The sequence below is a fragment of the Etheostoma cragini genome, chromosome 11 (assembly GCF_013103735.1).
Source record: "Etheostoma cragini isolate CJK2018 chromosome 11, CSU_Ecrag_1.0, whole genome shotgun sequence".
Lineage (NCBI taxonomy): Eukaryota > Metazoa > Chordata > Actinopteri > Perciformes > Percidae > Etheostoma > Etheostoma cragini.
The window spans coordinates 20,086,754-20,106,250 of NC_048417.1; the positions used below are offsets into that span (position 1 = coordinate 20,086,754).

The 19,497-nt window shown below is 39.2% G+C and overlaps 1 protein-coding gene across 1 annotated transcript in view; it reads left to right on the forward strand.

The window, feature by feature from the left end:
• The first annotated feature begins 11,689 nt into the window (after nt 1-11,689).
• Nucleotides 11,690-19,497, forward strand: part of thsd7ba (thrombospondin, type I, domain containing 7Ba) — a 178,357-nt gene continuing 170,549 nt past the window's right edge. Inside the window, exon 1 of the mRNA XM_034886070.1 lies at nt 11,690-11,947. The gene's annotated coding sequence lies outside the window, so the exon portion shown is untranslated. The remainder of the gene's footprint in view (nt 11,948-19,497) is intronic.

Genomic DNA, 19,497 nt, shown 5'->3' on the forward strand with positions numbered 1-19,497 from the left:
ATGAGTACTTTATCAAACCGAAAGAATGTGTGTCCCTACCCAGGATAGGAAATAATGCTGGATTGTCAAGGCGGGCCCCCCCTACTACAGCAATGTCGACAAGTAGGCTAACATGAATGGGACAGGATTGGATCATAGAGACACAGCAATTCCTGTTGTTCCTCTTTGTGAGGCAAAAAAGTGGCTGGTAAAAAGTGAAAGTTGCAGGTGGATTTTTAAATCAAAAAAGTTAACTTCAGGCCCTGTTCATGTAACACAATTCATACACTTAGGCAATTCAAAGTGCTTTGTAAATAAGCGGATAAAAGAATCACAGAAAAATAAAAAATACACAATTGGCTGACGGCATCACAGATCCCTGTCTCCAGGAAACCCTTCAGTATGCTGCAGGTCTCCTCATAGATCAGACCGGAGATGTGCTGCACTCCGCCGTGGCGAACCAGCACTAATAAAAATACAAATGCAGACAAAAATGTCACATGATATACTGTAAGTGAACAGAAAAAGTGGATCCGTGCAAGCAACACAAAAGCAATAAAGACTGTAATAGCAATGCCATAGTTTACCTGAAAGATAGTGAGTAATCTAGTAACTAAAGCTGCCAAATAAATGTAGTAGAAAGTGGCATTAAAGACTCAAGTGATGTACATGTATTGCTAATGTGTACTTAAGTGCAGTACTTTAGTAGGAAACATCCCCTTTAAAGCAGCTTTAATGTGTTTTTTGTATGGCCAGTAAAGACGTTTCACCTCTCCGGTTGGATAGAATTATCTTTACACATAAAAGAATCAATCATTATCTTCACCGAGGCTGTCTAATTCAAGGACAAAATTTAGTGCATCATCCAGCAAGGCACAGTTTATCCACTGCCAGTTCATCCCCAGCATCAGTGTGCCCAAAATCTCAAACTATTCACTGTCTCACCATGCTGGAGGTCTTGCTCACGCATAGTAAAAGCACACCACAATGACAGCACATGTGTTGCAGACCTCACTTACAGGACACATTCATTACAGTTCAAAAGAACATTAAAGACTGCCCTACAATCCCATCAATCATGTCAACATTTCCTTTTCATAAAGAGTTTGCTTAAAACACAAGCACATCAGCAGCATTATGAAAACAAGCACATTAATATCAACAATAATAATATTACCATAAATCCTAATACTGTTTTAATCTTGGAAATTAATTCTTACCTTGGAAACAACAGTTTATCAACACAATGGCTACTTACTTGGTGATTCCGACAAAAACCAAAATGCCTCAAATTAATGAAAATATATCCTCAATTATCATGCTACCATCCATCTTACTCTTGGCACTTTTATGATTTTCTAACAACTTTTAATTCACTTTAGACTTTTACCATTAAAATCTTTGCTACTCCTTGAAATTTGGCTGCCAATGTTGGCAGTTTCATAAAGAAATGCACATTTTACACCAGTTTTTAAACCATCCATGGCTTTCATTTAACAGGATATCTAATTTAGACCTGCAAATGACATGCATGCTATTATGCCCTAAAACGTTTTGGTTCTGTGTAAATGTTTTTTCTTACCGATTTATTTCAGACTTTTAAGCAAATATTTTGTTGTGTTGACATGCTGCCTTGTTTGAGCTTAATTAATGAGGTAAATATCAGAGGGTCAGTGATATTTTCCATTTTAAGAGTAGATGATAAGCTATCTCCTGTAACTGGGGTGTAATTATTGTGATATTTTAATACACGAAGAACCTGGTAGCACTGAATTCCAACAGTAAGTAATATAAGTGATTTTTACCATAACCCTTTTACAATTTGGCTACATAAGCTTGCCACTGGTTGACACTAACATATGAGGTTAAATGATTCAGGCAAACGGACGGGCAACCTGATGGAAAGCCTGATTGATACTAGGAAAGAACTGCTTTAAATAAAACACATAATCAGATAGCAAACCGCAGGCAGCCAGCCGTAATGCCCCGTGAGATTCTATGGATGGAAAAGAGCATCCAGAGGCTGAGATGCAGAGAGTCAGCTATCAGCCCCAGCAGTGTCATGTGATTTGAATTTACTGTCAGGATTAATGCCATCCCTAGATTTCAATTCCGTCTGTGGCTTTTCAGTATGTGATTATTCAGAGAGTGTATTCCAATCTGTGTAGCTTGGGAGAATCATATCGGAGTTCTCTCCATGTGCCCTTTTGTGAGTAGGGAAAACTCAATAAAGGCATGTCTTGCACTACAAAGTGCAACCTTGTCGCGTGTGAATCTCAAAATGAAAATTCTTTGTGATAACAAATGAAGAGGAAGAACAAACACCGGAATTGGGGTCGTTTTTTTTTTTTTATTCACTGCTTGAGGACGAGAGCTTATTCCTTAATATTTTTTCCACTTCGTCAATTAGCAAACTTGCTCTTTTTGGGAATAATAAGAAATACATTAAATAACGTTGTCACATCTATAACCATCGTGTAAGATGCTGTGCAGATGCTGTACAATCCATTACTGAGTGAAGAGTCAGCTGTTCTGTGGTTCTTGTCAAAAGGAAAGTTTCATGTTTCTGAAGGGCAAATAAGGCAAGTTAAAGGATACTGAAGAAAGAGAAAAGTTCCAATTCTCTTAGGTTATATTTCTCTTTGGATAAAAGTATGGGGTGGCAGAGGGATGTCAGGGCAGAATGACAGGAACTCAAGGGGGCTATCACTAGCTCAGCCAATTACCGCACAGTGGGTCAGAGAAAAGTATGGGTCAAACAAAAAGAGTCCGTCAAAAATGCAATTTTGGAAGCAGCCAACAGATAAGCTTGTGTCCCAACAGGAAACAAGGTCTTCTATGACTCTTCTGTCAAAATCTGAAACAGGCTGATAAATATTTTAGATTTGTTTAAGTTTTACTACAGGAATTTCTTAGATCTCATACAAGCTTGAAGGACAATTAAGGAGGAAAGCTCACACACTAGTACATGAACTGTGCAGCACATATCATATCAAGACTTAGACCAAAAAGCAAACCAGAAGTCAAAAGAGAGAAAGAAAATTCCGCTTGAAACCGCTACTATTACATTATCAATATATACATGACCCCTCATCCCACAGCTTCTTCCCTCAGACCACTTAAATGTTTCAAACAGGTCCCCGTGCCCTATCAAGCACAGTCTTCCTCCCTGCCTTCGTGAATATGAGCTTCTCCTGGTGGAGGACTCCAGCCAGCTCTCTCAAGTAAAAGGCCCAGCATCAGACTTCCATGGTTGAAGTGAACGTGTCTGTTGGGGATAAAACCTGTTTGATCAGGGTGCACAATTGTATGGATATAAGTTTTTAATCGATTGGCCAGAATTTTGCTTCTCAACTTTGTTTCATTTGGTAGTGATCACACAGGTCTGTAAGAAGAGGCATCTAGCATGTTGTGTCCCTTTTTCAAAATTAAAGAAATGTTTGCCTTATAAAGCATTTCAGGCAGTTGACCATTAGATGCTGCATGCTTAAACATCCACAACAGTAGTGGAGACAGCTCCTTAGAGAAGCACTTATAGAGCTCTATAGTGTACCCGTCAGAGCCAGGTACCTTGTTATTTGGGAATTCCGTAATTGCTTCTACTATCTCTTCAATAGAGATGTTCTTGTCTAACTCTGCCAATGCTTCAGCGCCGAGGGAGGTTCAGCTCCGAGAGAAATTACCTAATTACATCTGTGTCATGATTACAGTTTGACTTGTACAGTTCTGAATAGAACTCCATAACAGATAAAGCGTTTATTTCACAGGGTTAGTAAGAACAGTCCCATTGTCTGATTTTGTTCTCAGTGTGGCCCGAGAGGCTTGGGCCTTTGTCAACTGCCGTGACAACAAGTTCTGAGGTTTATTAAGAATAAATTGTATTGTACTCATCTCTATGGGAGACCATAGATTTCAATGTATATGGAGCTGCCCAGGCTTTGTAAGCTCTTGTTGAGGTTACAGATACATTTAACTCCAATAACCTCTTTTCTGCCTGTTTTCTCCTGCCTGCTACATAGGATACAATGCCCCCTCTAAGCGTTGCTTCGATTGATTCGCACAGTACTGAACCATTTACAGCCCCAATGTCACTGGTGGCAATTATGTCCGGCAGCCTGAGCCAGAAAACTTTTCTCTTTCAAAATTGTGTTGTCATATTTCCAGGTGCATTTATCTGTATGAATGTGAAATCTAATGTCAAGTGACACCTGAGCATGATCACTTCTCAAGATAACATGGTTTTGTGTGGTCGCAACACGGGAGATCAGGTTAGAGTCCAACAGCATGAAATCAATCCTGGAACGGGATTTGTGAACTGGAGGAAAAAAAGAGTAATCTCTTGTGTTTGGGTTATCTTAGCCTCCAAATGTCAACTAAGTTGTGCGTTCTACAATGTATAAAAATCCTTGATATCTTTAATTAGTAGCAAATCTTGATGTTTGTCTCACCAACCTCTCGAATTCTACTCAAAATCGTTTGGAAAAATGTAGGGTCGTCAAAGTTTGGACCATGTACGTTTGTCAGTGTGACGGAAACACAATAGAGAGTCCCTTATACAATTTAAAAACCTGCCATCTGGATCCCTGACTGTACACCCATGATCAAACAGCACATTCTTCTTAATAATATTGGCTACCCCTCTGGCTCTGGCGTCAAAGTTTGACGGATGTATTTGGGATCCCCATCCCATGCTTAGGTTGTTTTTAGCTGCATTCCTGATGTGTGTCTCTGGGAGAAATATAATGTCAGCTTTCAAGCTTTTTAAATGTGCTATCATTTTTCCTCTTTCAAGTGAGGGATTTAATCCTTGCACAATGCAGCTCACTGTCCTTATGACATCACCCATACTTAATGCCATGATATATCCCAATGCTTATGTAACAGCCTAAAATTGTCCAAAGATGTATGTGAACAGTCCGCCATAATGTTTAATTTTAAAAACATGTCACCGTTAACACCCTATGTTGTCCTCCGGGGCCCTGTACCTCCCTTCACTCATTCCCCTCTGAGAACCAACATGCCCCAAGTCCAAAGTTCCTTCCAAGTGTTTTTGTTATCCAGGTACTTCTCCGCATCTTTTGAGTTGTTGATTGTGTTTGTCCGCTCCTACAGAGACAACAACTGATGCTGGATGCCGGAACGTGTATCTCACCTCGGCCCCCTTGCATCTAGTCTAGGGCTGCAGCTATTGATTATTTTACTAATTGAGCCTTCTACCGATTATTCAATTGATTAATCGAGTAATCAGATAAGAAATATTTTTGTTTTATTGAAGAGCAATGATATACAATAGTTTGATTTTATTTTTTGAAAAAACATTCTTTTACACTTCTGCTATTAGATTGTTGATCAGCTGTTTCTCCGTAAAGAAAGAGAGTGAGAGAACAACAACAGTCAGCTGTTTCTGAAGGGATAGTCAATAAGTTGGCTCTATAGATCAAATTGTGGTCACCGCTATTTATTTTCCTGTCTTTGCTTTTGGTAGTTGTTGTGTTTGGTGTGGTTTCATCGTCCATACAACTCACACTTAAACTTTACTTTTGTCTGGAATGGTTTTTTTTAAGATTATATTTTGGGCTTTTCCACCTTTTAATTTTTGACCAAACAGTAAGGTGAGAAAGGGGAGAGAGAGAGGGGAAGACATGCAGGAAATCGTCACAGTTTTCTCCAGCCTGTTTCTTCTCTTAGCCCCTCATTATACACTCTCTTTACGCTTAGTCTTCATGGCATTGGTCGCTAGGAGCATCAACCCGGTGTGTACAGTAATAATCATCCGTGCGGAAACGCCATGAGTGATACAAAGTTGGTAACAATGATCAAACAAAGCTTTTTTTTAGTAATCAAATTATTCAAGTTACTTGAGGAATCGTTTCAGCATAAATATGGTTCTGATGTTGTTGAATCGCTCACGCTGTTTCATTATGACTGGGCCCAAGTCCAGGAAAATAAAGATGTGTATTCCTTATGTTGCAAAGGGAACTTTGTGAAGAAAGCCTCAGTATTTGTTTCGTTATAAATTGAAGAGGAGGGCAGTCTGTTGCCACGGCCCTCACACAGACTCACCCTGTGTGCACAATCCACATTAACAGGCTTGTTGCCAAAGATTTCTTCTCACAGCAGTGTTGGAATATGTTTCAAAACAAAATCTGTAAGGTTGCATTTTTTCATACCTTCTTTAACACCTATAATCTGAATATTTTGACATCTTGATCCAGACACCAGGTCTTCCGCTCTCTCACTGAGTGATCTAGCCTCCTATGCCCATTTTAAACACTAATCCTCCAGCTTTTTAAATTGGGTCTCATGTTTGTTCCTCCTTCGTTTGAAATAACTCTTTGCTCATTGGCGTCCAGGGACATTTTCGGACCAGTGATGGAAGCATTGGGCTTTTCTAAATTTCACAGAGCTACATATCCACCTGGCATTGTCAAATTTTGTTTTTTGTTTGAAAATGCCTAAAATAATTCAACCCCACTTTGAGCCCGCCTGCAGTCTGAAAAAGGTCTAATCAGGCAACTTAAGGGATAGTTCACCCATAAATCAGAAAAACATATTTTTCCTCTTACCTTCAGTGCTAGAGTCTAGATATTTTTTTTGTGCGAGTCGCCCAATGTTGGAGATATCTGAAGATGTGGTTTAAAGAAAATAGTTCTTACATTATGGATTATCTTTGTTCACCAGGTCAGGATTTCTGGAAATAGACATTGCGGCGGAGTTTTTCAAATATATTTTTTGGAGCTGTGAGCACCACAAGCCAAGTGCAAGTTCCATTACAGTGGAAAGAAAGCAGACATCTCCACGGCCAATATCTCCAACACTGGGCAACTCACAGCAAAACAGCTGATGTGTGACACTACAGATAAGATGAAAAATGTTTTTTTTTCCTGCTGAAATGTTCTTTAAGGTATACACCTGTTTGGATGGAGCAAGGGTGTGTAGGGGCTTTAAGGATGATTAATAAGATATGTGGATGTTGTGATACACCAAACCCATGATTCGGTTTGTATCACGATTTTTGACCAACGATTTGATGGGGGTGGGGGGGTTCCTTAGAAAACCTAATACAACGTTCTTCTGCCTTGTTTTGTCATTGATTACATCCCACTTTGCAACACAGTAAAACAGAGACCGTATTTATTGATGTTGATTGATTTTAATATCAATCGATCCAACACCTAAGATTCTTTTGTACCTTCAAATAATGTTTCGAAAATTGTTTCAGTGGTTCACTAATTTTTTGTAATGAAACAAAAGAATAATGGTAACGGTAATGGGCAATTCTGCTCCCAACCTGTAGGGGGAACGAAGAGGAAAAGTGCTTTGTTATCTACTGTAAAGGTGCTGGTTGACAAGTAGCTAATGCTAATGTAATTCTTGGTGGGTAACATAAGATTATGACATTGTTTAACACGCTCATTTATTTTTAGAATGATTGTTTTGACCACGGTTAACAACTCTGCGCTAACCCACAAATTCATCAGTAACGTTAACTGTATAGATAGACGACTAATATAATGTTAATTTAGCTAGCTAGCACACCCCTAGCTTCTGCCTCGGTCTCCCGGCGTAGCAAGGCTTCAGTCAGGATGAGAGCTGACAACAGCCCTGGTCCCTGGACACATCCATTCTTCAGTCAGCCCCCAGCAAGCTAGCAACCATTCACTATCATTACAGCCCTAGCCCGGGGACACATCCACAGTTAGCCCCCAGCCAGCTAGCAACTAGCCCGGTCAGCACTTAACTCTGGTGCTAAGGATGCTAACGGCAGTTTACTGAACCGTCGGGAGCAGACCGAGGCACCTAAAGCAGTACGACAACCATTCGTAATGTTACACTTCGTTAGCATTACTGGTACAGTTAACTAAATGTATACCTCCCCATCATTAGAGAAACAACAGCAGTGGGCATCTATTTAAACAAATAACCTATATTATACTACAACTATACATCAATGATAGATGTGCTATATCATAAAACACAAAATTAGTTTTTTTCACGGCCTTGTGGAAATACATTTTGTTATTTAGGTATGAGGTATGAACCTCCCGTTTAAAAAATGTTTGATTGTTGTTCATTATGAAGTGTCATTCAACACTTATTTTCTGCATTGATAGGTGGGAGCAATGATCACATTGCATGGTCTTTTTTTTAATTTATTTTTTACGAATTACATCCTCTGAGATGAACAAAGACCTGTGACCGTGTGGGGAACAAGACAATTTATGAGAATCCCAGGAACCAAAGGCTTGTCTTTAGCAGTGGTGTCATAGATCTTAGGGATAGAAGTGGACCCATGGTAAGGTGACCAGATTTCTCAGACAAAATCCGGGGACATTTTCAGCTCAGAAGCGTATTTACCTCCAAAACAAGTAATGTTTTTACTTTTGTAAAACTTAAAACTGGGACACTAGACCTAGAGCTGTTCTCATTAGGGGCTGAGCCCCCCCGAGGTCTGATTCTAGACCCACCCCTGCTGCTACTTCCTACTCCACTCCACTACATCTCAAGGGGAATGTTTCAAGATAAAAGTCCTAATATTTCAAAATAGAAAGTCTTAATATTTCAAAATAGAAAGTCCTAATAGTCCTACTATTTCAAGATAGAAAGTCCTAATATTTCAAGATAGAAAGTCCTTATAGTACTCATATTTCAAGATAGAAAGTGTTAATATTTCAAGATAGAAAGTCTTAATATTTCAAGATAGAAAGTCATAATATTTCAAGATAGAAAGTCTTAATATTTCAAGATAGAAAGTCCTAATATTTCAAGATAGAAATCCTTATAGTCCTAATATTTCAAGATAGAAAGTCTCAATATTTCATAATGTTGTAATGTACGAACTACTGACAACTTTTGCTTTATTACTCAAGGCTTGTTTCTGCAACAGCTCCTTGAGAATCAGTTACAATAAAAACTATTGAGGACATATTTTCTTTTGACATTGATGCAGTATTAAACGAGATCGCTCCAGTCGGCAGAAACAAGCTACAGTGGAAGTTAATAGGATAATTGTCCAGCTTGTATTTACGTTCATAAAAGTGCTTGTTTTGCTACTGACAGACTCAGATTAATACTCTAATTACAATTAATACACTAATACAAGTGTCTGACAACATTATGGAAAGGATTTCTAAGGAGGTCGACCTTTCTGTTAAAGAATAAGATCCTTTTTAAAACATAAAAGTCTGCGAAATTGCGTTCGCTAAACCCTCCAGACGCCATGTAAATAATCAGTGATTTTAGCATTGTAAAATACGGCTTCTAAAACATCCCTGAGCAGCGCTGGCTCTGGCTGCCTTGAGCCTGCGTGTGTAGGGTCAGCGACTGGCGGCTCCGTTTGGTCAGTATTTTCTTTCTTTCATTCCAATTTCGGGTCTGTCAGTCACAGTGAAAACCGGGGACATTTCCGGGGACAGATCCAGCCGGGGACGTCTGGTCAGCCTAACCCATGGAGCAGCAGGTTTTGTTTTAAGCAGGTTTTAGGAAAACTAAATAAATACTAATTAAATAATATAAGACTGTTTCACTCACACATGACGTACTCTACTTGCTGCAACATGTATCCAATAACATCTGACAATTGTATTTAAGCTGTTCCTGTTCAATGTGCCCATTATGCAGCTGCTTCACAGCTCATTTGAAAAGGCTCAGGTAATACTACTGCTGCTCAGATAGCATTTCAGCCCCAACTTACTCTCTCTACAGTACTCTTCTAACAGTAGAGTAGGACTTTGCATTCTGTGTGCCAGAATTGTCCAGCGATGTGTAATGTGCTGACTATCGAGTTGAACTTTGTCTTGATGTTCATAAAACTGAATTTTTTCAGTGATGGTCTTTAGTGATATCAGATTTTGCACATTCAAACCAAATACACATTTCTGCCTTTTTGCATGAAAATATATGTAGACAAAGTACTTTCTATTTCTATTATCTTCCTCAACTACACCTGAGGTTAATAGTGTTTTCACCATATGGTGGTCTCATAATGTTTGGTTGTTATACAACAGTACAGAATATGTAATTACTGTGGCTGCCCAGTAATGGCTGCCCACAACATTACAGATCCCCAACTATGTTGGCAGCAGACGTTGTGGGTTGGACACATTCTTTGACTTTATAATAGAGAAAGCCATACAGATATAGAAAATACTGAAAGGTGACTCATCAGACCACTTTACCTTTTCCTTGCTTTGGGGTGCTTCTTAGACCAGGGTTGTCAGTTGTGTGGTCATTTTAAGGCTGTAAATCTCTGGTAAGTCTGCTGTTAAGTGCCTAACATCCCTGTTGTTTTAAATTTTTGCTGGTTTGGACTTATTTTCTCCACGGTTGGCCTATGGTGTTTTGATTTGAGTCTGTTTCACTTAACACATTGAATTACGCAGTGGTTTTTGATGCCGATGCATCTGCAATTTGGAAACCAATAGATTGAAATCCTCGGACTGCGGATGTTTGATGTCTTTATAGTCACTATATAGTCAGACTCTTACGACAAAATGGTATTTAACTTGTCTTGCAGCGGCCCATCGCCTGCTAATACAAAGAGAGCCATATATTTTCTGTTTTGAAAGAAAGAAGACAACGAATAAGATTAGAAGAGAACATTTCTGGTTTTAGATATAATCGTACCAACACACCTATCTCAAGAAGGCAGTGCCTGATCACGGAAGGCTTGTATAATGTGGACATGCCGACAGTTTTGTTGTTATTACTTAGAATTCCTCATGGGGGCGGCAGAAACTATGCACGATAGCTTTAAATTATTTTTTTTCCCAGATCTTCCAATAACAATTGCTTTGTGAGAAGGCAATAACAGCTACTGTACAATCACACTTAATGGCACTGTCTGAACTTTAATTGCACTGATATCCAACATTCCAATATTTTTTTTTTTTTACCTCACACACATTTAAAATACTAAGACTGTTGAAACAAATAAAAAAATGAAAAAAAGTAGTTATTTGCTGGATGTAACCAATTAACCTTAACAGGTTAACAGCTTGAATAAAAAGTACCTTTTCTTTGTCAAAATGCTTAATGGCCCAAACCAAACTAGCAAGATGTGAAACTCTTACACATCGCTGCGACTTATGAATCGGCTGTAGGTAATTGGAAGCAATGAGTACTTTCATTTGAATTCATCATTCAGTGTGATCATGGGCCTTATAGACCAAGAACGGTTCCATCTATAACATCTGAAAAATGACATACTTTTAAAGGGTACTTCTATATACAGTATTAAATAGAAGATAGAAAGCCAACCATTGTTTTTCAGTTTTTGAAAAGGATATTTCCATGATCGAAAGCTGAAACAATTTTGAATTGCAAAATAAAAACTCTTCCTGCAACAATTGTGAAAAATTAAAATGCACATACAGGAAAGAACCTTAGAAAATAACGAGAAGTGAAAGTGCTGGATAAGAGGATAAGAAGAGGAGAGAGGAGACAAAAGTGATGGCAAAGACAATCTTTGTAGGCTATACGGTAAAAGAATATTTTTGTGTGTGTGTGTGTGTGCGTGTGCGTGTGCGTGTGCGTGCATGGGCACTCCTCTGCGTATGCATGTGCAGTGGGAAAGAAAGAGGGGGTGTGTTCTCTTGGAGACAGCGGGACTGGCTTATTAGGAAATCATCCCTCTTAGCCAATGGTTTTTAAGAGAAAGGCAGATGTCATTTGACTGAGAAGTACCACCTCCCACAGCCAGCATATCTCCTTCAGTGTAAGGCAGCGCTGTGTGAGAGCACCACTGTCACTGCTCTCTCCTCTCTGTCTGTGTTTCTCTCTTATTGTCCACAGACACTTTCTCGCCTTCTCTCTGATTTCTCTCTTTCTTTCTCTGCGCTCGTGGTCCCTCTCCTCCCCCCTCCTCTCTCTCTTTGCGTTCTTCCCCTCTTTCTCTTTCTCTCTGACTCTGTCCCATAGGCAGAAATAGGATCTGTTACACACAGCGGCAGCCACATCAAGAGCCCAGGTAAGACCTTTTTCTTCATGATTTATTAACTGATGGGTTATAATACTAAAACAGAAATCCTTTGCTCACTCACCTTTGTGCAGAAATTGATTTGTCTTCATTTCTAGTTTTTCCTTGCTCTGTTTTCCCGTGAGGAATTGGTAGTGGAGATCGGATTGTGTCAGGGGACAGTGAGAGCTAAGTTGTTTTAATACTTCAAGCGAAGCACTCAAATATGGTTTTATAAGAACTTTCATCGCAGGTAAGCTGTGACAATGACAACTTCCGGAATCCAGCTTCAACCTTAAGAGTGTCACTGAGAGGTGTGTAGGACTGTTAGGATATAATCCCATAAACATTATACAGAAACAGATATAAGGAAAGATGCGGAGAGAAAGAGATACCTACAGTAGCAGAACAACACAGACAGGCAAATGGGCTTTTGCTTTTCAAAGCTGATGGTAGGAAGTGAGTTAAGACTTGCGGGAGAATGAGCTCAGGTGTTCGTTCACAGATCAGCAGGTGACAAGTGAACTTTATTGATCTGGCGCTGGCATCCTCCCAGAACTGAGCTCAGGCTAGATCCTAAGAAGCTGATGTGAGATACTGTCTCTTTGGTACAATTATTGAGTGTTCTCAGTTGGTACTTCATTTACAGCATGAAATCCTGCTGGAGACTCTGTCTGTTAGATGCAAGAATAAAGGATAAAGGACGGTTGCTCTCATCCACAGACCTTGTGTCTGAATATGTGGATGTAGGTTTTAATTGATTTTCTGCTCCTGACTAATTGACACAAAGTGTAAATTTGTGTGCATGGAGCATTAACTCTTAATGTGCTGGAGAAAGAGGATAATTAGCTTCAGTCCTTTGCTGTGTAGAAGAGAGAAAAGGTTAGGTCATAGTGGAGGTTATATAGTAATTGCTGTTCATTGATATTTATAGCATTTGACGGAAGAGCCGTTCCTTCTTGTCCCTGTCATTTAGGAGATGTATAAATGTGTTAAAGATTGCCCAGGAGCAATACTCAACCTTTGAAGTTTAAATAAACAATAGCACAATGCAACATTACATCTGAAATTCAACAGTGAAGCACATTAGTGTCACTTGAATCATGTCTTGTGGAGTTCTTTGGTTGCTGTTTGCACTGCCTTGGAATTACTTGTAGGAGCTTTGCAAGACGGCTTTTACTATGATGATTGATGTAGACATTAGTTGAAAGGTGGTCTTTGCTGATAAGTAATCTCACAAGTTCATCTTCAGCTAATATTTTCTCACGGACTGATGCCCTATCAGCTGGTTCAGTGGTATAAGAATATTCATCAGACAGATGAATTCAAATGAAACCTGAAAATAGCTCAGAGCAAAGTTGCGTTAGGTCTCATAAGTAATACAGCGGTGTGCTTATATTTGATTCATGACACAGTTTGCAGCTCGCTCTTGGACTGTGGAGAGAAATGAGAGAAATAGCTTTGTAATGTGAAAAGACATTGGTTGTTGAGGTAAGAGAACATCCAGACATGCTGCAGTGGGAACATTAGTAGCAGAATTTGAAGCATGGCTGCACTTTAATTGTAAGGACCTGCACTGAGACTCGTTCATTTAAACCATACTGTCCACAACCACAGAACCACAGTGTACCGGTTTTGTAGCATTGGTGCCATTTGGTGGGCACTGCAACCCACACAGTAATGAGAAGGAATCCTTGGTATGGGCTTTCTAGAAGGTACACAACTTAAGCAAGATTAATTACACATTTTTCAATTTCAGTTACGCAGTCACCAGCCGAGAGACATAATACTGTGTGGTGTAGTGAAGTACATACTGGGCATCTGGTTTAACATATATAACAATGTGTTGATGTTATCTAAAGAAAAAAGAAGCTACCTCAGCTCCTTGCCTGACACAGCTTCTGTCGTTAACCAAGCACTCAGCAAGAGACCCAGAAAAATATCCACATTTTCAGGAAATTAGAGTCAGAGAAATGGGGGAAGCTGGTGCCTTTTTCAGTCCGCTGAGGGTTCTCCGCTGACAGCTACACTCCGTCTTTTTTTCTGGTTGGTTGTGAGCTGCCCCAGGTGTGACAGGCAGCTGGAGTAATGGGGGATATTTGACAGATGCATATTTCCAGCCTTGAATGCTTCGTATAAAGAAGATAGACGGCATGGATTCAGGCTGAGCGGGGGACAAACTGTTGGGCTGTGAATCACCCCAATGAGTGTGCCGCCTCTCTGCTCGATTGATCTGTCACGTGACTCTTGCAACCCGTCCAAGTTACTAATTGCATCCCACCATGATTATTGATTGAAATATGAGGGTGGTATATTGGACTCCTGGAGGCAGGCAGTGGGTTGCACCCACTGAGGCTGGTGGTCAAGTTACAGGCGTTGTGACTAGGAGTATGAACAATCAATGATTTGGTTTCAGAAAACAATCATTTTGAATGCAAAGCATGACTTCTATATGGATTTTGTGTATGTGCCTATGTGTGTGTGTTTAATTTGATTCCTACAGCATCATAGGGGATTTGTACTAATGTTGGAGACTTTATGTGATAATTAATCTTTCATAAGCCTATCAGGGCACATAACCAGGAGTCAAAGCCAAGAGATTACATTACAGTTTGTACAGTAGAGCAGGGTGTTATAGACTTCATCTCACAGACAGTCTGTTCAGTGAAAAGACAAACAGAAGGGCCCCCCTTTGCTATGTGCTATATAGTTGTCCTTTGTCGGTTCCTGTTTCTGTACACTTTCAATTTACAGATCCATCTGGTGCTGCTAATTATGAAGCACCCATGCCCACTGGCTCATTCATTGAAATGGACATTTAAGTAATTTGATCTTGTTGTCACTCTTCATTTTAATTAATATTGTTGATGCAGTAAATCACCTTTAGTACAGTATACAATAACATCGTAGTATTTATCCTAATTAATATTAACAGACTCAAATTGGTCAATTCAATCAACCAATTAATGAATCAATCAATATGCAAATGAGACTACTACTATTGATTTTAAGCTAAATGCTGATGCCAGCATTGTTACACACGTTCACAATGACAATGCTAACATGCATATTTTAAACAGGAATCTAACAGGTATTGGACAAATTAGAACTTTGATCTGATGATGGTGTAAGTGGAAAAGTTTGCGGAAGTCATTAAAGCTCCTTTTTGACCACTGAGACTTTTAAAGTGCTCATATTATACATTTACAGGTTCATAATTGTGTTTTGAGGTTGTAACAGAATAGGTTTACATGGTTTCATTTTCAAAAAACACCATATTTTTATTTGTACTGCATATTGCTGCAGATCCTCTTTTCACCCTGTTTGTTGAGCTCTCTGTTTTAGCTACAGAGTGAGACATCTCACTTCTATCCCATCTTTGTTGGAAGTCGCACATGGGTAGTAGCTAGGTACTGCGCTACAAGCACTGCTAGTGGTTAGCCACCTCGTTCTCATGGGCACAACTGCTACAACACACACAAGTTCACCCTAATCTATAAAATAAATTGTATAGAACTACTTACGTGTCCCTTTTCTCAAGGTATTCCACGCAAAGTTGGAAGTGCACCCTCATTTAGAAGAAGTCTCCTGGCAAATCCTGCCTTGTACTCACTAAAGTTGGAGCAACAGCTAGCTGGTGTGGTATTAGCTAAATATGTTAGCACACACCAAATGTTTCATCCAATTTTCAGATTGAAGGCAAGACACATTCAGAAACCTGTATCTCACTCAAAACAGCATGGATAGTTTTTTTTCACCAAGTTTGTATGCGTTTGGAAGCACCAGAGACACAAAATGACAGTCAATTGATAAACTGTGTTACACTGTAATCTGTTTAATTGGACAAAACTCTTCCTTTGTGTAAAAACTTCTTAAACTTTCTAAAATGCATTTGGTTGCTTACTTGGATTTTACTTTACTTACTGTTGATGTGTTTGACAGATATAGATTAGAAAATATAACCTGTATCACAGCTTTCCTTTGCTTTGTGCAGAGGAGTGTTGGTGTGGAACTGTTGTGACAACATCTTCATCTCCAGCATGAACAAAATAATGATTCTCAATTGCAGTTTTAAACCAATTGGAGCACTCTAGACCACCTGCAGAACTTTGCTGAACAATGATGTTTTTGCCCCCCTTTTTAATTGCCAGCTTACTTGAATTGCTTGCTGACGCATGAAGTCGTATCATTAAACTACTGGTGGCCACATATTTTATTTTGAGGCTGTGTGGTTAATTCATGGAAAAACTCACACAAATTCCCTTCTTTTAAAGCTGTATTCCTGCAATCATGCAGGATACATTATAGTGCAGAATTGGAGCAGACCCTTTAAAGTAATATGCTGCCTAAAAAGCATTTCCAGTATCAATTACTCGCTCCTGGCAGACTTAAGAGGTGTTCTAACAAAGTTTGGTAAGGGTTGTGTGTAATACTCGGTAGATTTTGGAGAACTACTGCTGTGGTTAGCTTGAATTCTTGCTTGTTGTGTTAAAAAGCCTCTTCTGCTCTTTTGTAGAAATGACCATGATGGTGATTTCAGTTCAAGGCTTTAAACCAAATGTTCTGAAAAGTCCATAGAAAAAATAGTTTCTGGATCCAACCCCAGTGAAGGAAGGGATGGGCAGAATTCAACGCCACAGAGAGAATATCGTCACATCACATGCAGATTTTCCAGTGTAAACACCTCCAATTTTAATATGCACCGCATTCATTGTGAGGTACATGCGTTGGGATTTGCTGAATGTTTGAGAATAGAATTAAAAAAGCAGATGAATTTATGCTGTTATTTTATGAGCGACAACTCTTTTATTTGCCATATACATTGGCCCATGTGCTATAGAAGTTCCAGTGGACCTAATATTTTACCATATAGATTTTAATGAGTGATGAGCTGAACACACTGCTGTGATGGTGTAGGATCATGTTTGGATGGACTGGGATTTCTTATTTTCCTTATATTCCTCAAATTCAAACATTGATTGTGTGTGCGCATGTAGGTTTTTATGTGTATGCACATGCTCATCAATTGATAAACAATAGGATGCATCCGGGGATTCCTTGAACCCATTACCTATTACTCATTACTGTGCTGACACAGGGCAGTAAAGCATAATATCAACATCTGATGAAGGTCAAGTCACGTTTAGTGATGCTCACTATAGTGAAGTATGTATTTGATATGGGTTCTGTGCGTTTCATTCATTCATCTGAATTTGTTGGTAAGTCCAATTAAAAGCAGTAAATATTTCACTTATCAAATCTCTTTAAATGATGTACATTGTTCTGTCACTCACTGCTGACTGCTATAATTTTTCAAAAAGCTAATGCAGCTGAATAATGGAAGCTTGGTTAGATAGATAGATAGATAGATAGATAGATAGATAGATAGATAGATAGATATTTATTGATCCCAAAAAATGGGAATTTACAGTGTTATGGCAAACAATTGTCAACTTTTTTCCACTGTGGCTTAAAAATATCAGAATCCATTTAAAGATATCCTCCTCAGAGGACACCTTTTAGCAAGTGTTACCCCTGACATAGTCAGTGGCAATGATTTTAAGCTCCCATGCCTCTTCACATCAATTTGATAGAGGGCAAAAAAATCTGGAAGCTATTATTTGGGCCGAAGGATCCTTACGCTCAGCTCTGCTATTGCTACTTCACATTGCTACTCAGAACACAAACACTTTTTTCCCAAGTCTATTGAATTTTCTGACCCCCAACACCTAACAGTTTTCAATTACATTAGCCAACACCCCCCACCCCAGTCGGAATACAAATGTAAGAGCGCGAGCATGCCTTATCTCAAGGTTCTTTGTCGAGTAACGGGCTTCTTTGTCTGTAGCTCTTTCCAACTAACCACATAGGTTATTGTTTGGGTGTTATGTGGTTGTCAGGCAGCTGAAGAAAGCTGTCACAAAACCTGGTCATTCTCCACTCGGCCCACTGGCCTTTAGCTTGGACCACCGTCACCCCTATTGACTTTGGATCAATGGCTATATTCACTAAATCTTCCATTCACATAATAGAATTAGTCCAGCAATACGCTTCCTCCTCGATGGTCAAACCCGTCTTTTTTTTGTTGTTATATTCTCCTGCTGTCTTTGAGGTGTCACCAGTAATTACATCTAATGAAAGAGGAAAAGAGTTGTTCACCTGAAGAGAACACATGACCTCTGGTGAAAACATGCTGTTCTTGCTATACCTCTAATAGAAATGTGCAGCTGCAGTCAGTTGGAGTTAATGTGATGCCGCTTTGATATTCACGGTTTAGCACAGATTTTTAAATCAAAAAACCTTTTGTGTCCAATGGATTCAGAAAGAGAATATACTCATGCATGAGAGGATGTCACAAGTAATGACTGGCAAGTGAAAGATCTACACCTTACCACTTAGTAATACAGACTTGAGAGGTGAAAGCCCAGAATGATCTCAATGCAGCTGCTTAAGAGGAAAGCATTTTTGATTCACCAATCTCTCTTTAATGTTATCTGATTTTTCATCATAAGTAACTACCGCCAAGTGGAAATTACAAATAAGACTGCAATGTATATGTGAATCTTGAAGGCTGCTATATTGCGCACCTGGTGGTACCAGGGCCAAAGACAATTCCCCTTGGAATGCTTGTCTCATTTAATGTCTTGACATTTATACACATCCTTCCTGCTAGTGAGTCAAAACAACATCTAACTTGAAATGGCAAGGCATGGAGGGGCTGAGATTGGACTATTATAACTATTCTATGTTTAAAGTTTTATGTTTTAAACTTACATATTTAAAGCTGCATTGCATAACATGGTATGTTTTGTGATTTGGCGCCCCTACAGTTTTAGTGTACAATTCACTTCCACACTGTCGTTAGTATAGACAGCTGTACACCTGCATTTGTTTTGATTGCATTACTCCTGATCCAAAACCTGCGAGTAGGCAACTTTGCTAACACCAGTTCAACAACGCAAGCTAATTTTCCTTACTAGTCCGACAGCAAGATGGCCAGCTCATTATCTGTCTTGTAGCCTTTTATTACGCGAAGCTCTCGCCAACGACTAAAAGCCCATCCGAGATATACTTTTGTTTACTCTTGTTCTGTTTGCTCTCAGCCGCCCAAGCCCACTTATCGCAGTAAATTGTACCTATTAATACATCTGTGGGCGCAGAGTATACAAAATAGAGTACATATTTGGTATTCATATTCAGTAGTTTGTATTTATAGCATAGGACGATATATTGTATCATTGCTTCATGGTAAAAAAGCAACATGCCACCCGACGGTGTGGCTCATTTAATGTGTTAATGGGTTTTTAATAGTCCTTTGGACAATGATGGCATATGTTATATCAGGATTTGGCTGTACTAGTGAGTGTTGCTGCAGTCTATTAATTATATATTACGTATAATATGCTGATGATCCTGGTCTTTCTTGATATAAAGTATTTTATAATTTGCCTGGTTTAAACTGTAGCTATATGCCAATCCTTTATGCAAGCAGAAGTGTGCATGGCTATATTGCCCAACTTTGTGCAGTCCATATCATTGTAGCTATTAATTTTCACTTAATT